General features: G+C 39.6%; 1 long non-coding RNA gene across 1 annotated transcript; it reads left to right on the forward strand.

Moving 5' to 3' along the window:
• The first annotated feature begins 1,159 nt into the window (after positions 1–1,159).
• LOC142994593 (uncharacterized) lies at positions 1,160–1,490 on the forward strand. The gene is made up of 3 exons (XR_012961416.1): positions 1,160–1,207; positions 1,280–1,350; positions 1,436–1,490. It is a non-coding gene; the product is annotated as an uncharacterized LOC142994593 (long non-coding RNA).
• Positions 1,491–2,508: the final 1,018 nt, after the last annotated feature.

Here is a 2,508-nt window from a genome sequence, read left to right on the forward strand (position 1 = left end):
CTACTCCAATTTGATCAACGCAGTTTCATCCTATAGTAGAGCTTTTAAGCTTTAGATCGACACCTAGCTTGCAACTTTTGGCCAATCCTTGACTGAGGAATGACGCCAGGAGCGCTCCTGACCAATGGAACATTAAAGGGCAGGCAGTCTGTCCGGGGCTGCGGCCCTGTGTAAGGCTGTTGAATGAGCACAGACGAGCATGTGAAAATGAACTTATAATATAAGGTTTTGAGCTTTCTTTGGGTAAATATAGGACTTTTTTAGCCATCCTGAATAATTTACACCACCAACTCACAGAAAATGACCACAATTTAGTGAAACTTCAATAAAACATGATCTACTGGGTCTTGCTGGCTGAAATCGGGTACAAAAATGATGGATTTCCAAAAGATTTATGGTTTTTGAGATGGTGAGCATGCTTCCTGCTGAGATCTTAGAGCACAAGCAGGAACATAAGCACTTATAATATTAATTTGATATTACAGTGAGGCTATGCAGAAGTTTATACGTTTAAAAGTAAGACTTTAAATTGGTCCTTCCATTAACTGGAAGCCAGTGTACTGAAGCGAGAACTGGAGTGATTTGTTCAAATGTTTGGTTTTTACTGCAGTTATTGTCAAGGTTTAGCACAGGCTTTAGCAATTCTGGCAACTGCTAAAGGCGGAAGAAATATTGAGCAATTTTTCCAACGACAAATAAGGGTGTGGCTCATCTGTTACATCTGAGCCACATATCAACATAGTTAATTTGAACTAATATTGAAACAACCCTGTGGACACGGTAATTAATCAATCAACCTGTATTGTCTGGTATGGTGGATGGTTCTTAGTGAATACATTCAACCTTTCCAATTAAATTTGAATTTGAAACAAACAACAAATAAACAGTATATATTCAAATAAGTAAACATAAATTATATATACTGTATAATGTATGTATCCTTTTTAATTTAAATTATCCATTAAAAACAAACTCAAACTGTCTAGACGAGTTGGTCACCTGTGATAACTGAGCCACACCTCCACATGATGAAAAATACCTGAAACCTTGCCTAATGTGAGGAAATATTTACAAAACAATCCTGTTAGCTAACGAGGTGACGTCCGGTCCTGTAAGTGTATTTGAGAGAAGCTCATCCTTCAGAGCGACACAATCACAGCAACAGCAACTCAACTTACTCAACAACTATTCCATTCAGGGATTGACTGTAAGTAGATTCTTTGTCTGTGTCAGTTGGGGGACTGGTCAAGAGCTTTCATTAATAGTCTATTTCCAACAGGTGTGAACACTGAAACCATGCTGAAGATATTCATTCTCGTTTGCCTCCTGAGCTTGACTCTGGCTCGTCCTGTGAGTGTGACATTCTTAAAATCTGTAACAATGTTCTTGTATTTCTTATGCCACATCAACTTTACACTTTGTGGGTTTTCAACAGATGGATGAAGAGCTCAAACGAGTTGCACGGTCTAAAAGCTCTGAGTCCAAAGAGGTGAGTGCAACCTGTTTCTGAGATCATTCAAAACTCAGCACAACAGACTGTCTTGACCTTGGACCAGTGGTACTTTGTCCTTGTCTTTGCACATCGACAAATTTTCCATCTCTCCCAGACCTTGATTGCCTGTGTGTAAGGACATGGGAAACATATGAGACCACAGCTGAGAACCACCCTCCTTAGAGCATCATCTACTGTAAATGTAATTCTAAATTTTTCTACAGTCTGGATCTCAGATATCTAAGGCAACCTTGGACGCATTGTGGAAGATCCTGCTGGCAAGGTTAACAACTGCTGCGACTACAACAGCCGCCCCGACTACCACCACCACAACTACTACAACTGCTGCCCCACCTACTACAGCTGCTGCCCCAACTACTACAGCTGCTGCCCACCTACTACAGCTGCTGCCCCAACTACAGCAGCTGTTGCCCCAACTACTACAGCCTGAGGAGGAATCACCATTGCTGACATGAATGTTTGATATTAGATCTGTTTGGTCAGATTGTCATGTTCTTTTGGTTGAAATTGTAACCAATTTTGCCCCAATTAAGTCATATTTAATATCATCATTGTGTTTCAGTTGAACATGTGGAAATAAAAGAAATGAACATCATGAAAAATTTGGACTTTATAGTATTTTTCTTCCTAACTCTTTAACTCTGGAACGTTTAAGCTGGCCTGTATTTATGGCTTGTTATTTTGCTTATCACTCTTTATAAACACACCACAGAAACACAGCAAAGCTCACAATTGTTCTAGACACATTCACTAAGAGATTTCATGAAAGAAATAGAATTTAATGAATGAAAATATAGTTGAAACCCCATGCTCCCCTTTCAGCAGCAACGCCCTCTAGTGGGACATTGATGTCCCACCTCAAATAATCGATTATTACTGCAAACACATGGGGATTGCTGCTTTTGAGATGAGCAGATGAGTGCCACAATCACGCACAAAAAGTTTCAATATCCTACCTGCCTTGGATTTCTTTATAAGAACAAATAAAGAATCCA

The sequence above is a fragment of the Genypterus blacodes genome, unplaced genomic scaffold (genome assembly GCF_046128005.1).
Source record: "Genypterus blacodes isolate CSIRO-AG114 ecotype Tasmania unplaced genomic scaffold, CSIRO-AGI_Gbla_v1 ptg000030l_1, whole genome shotgun sequence".
NCBI lineage: Eukaryota > Metazoa > Chordata > Actinopteri > Ophidiiformes > Ophidiidae > Genypterus > Genypterus blacodes.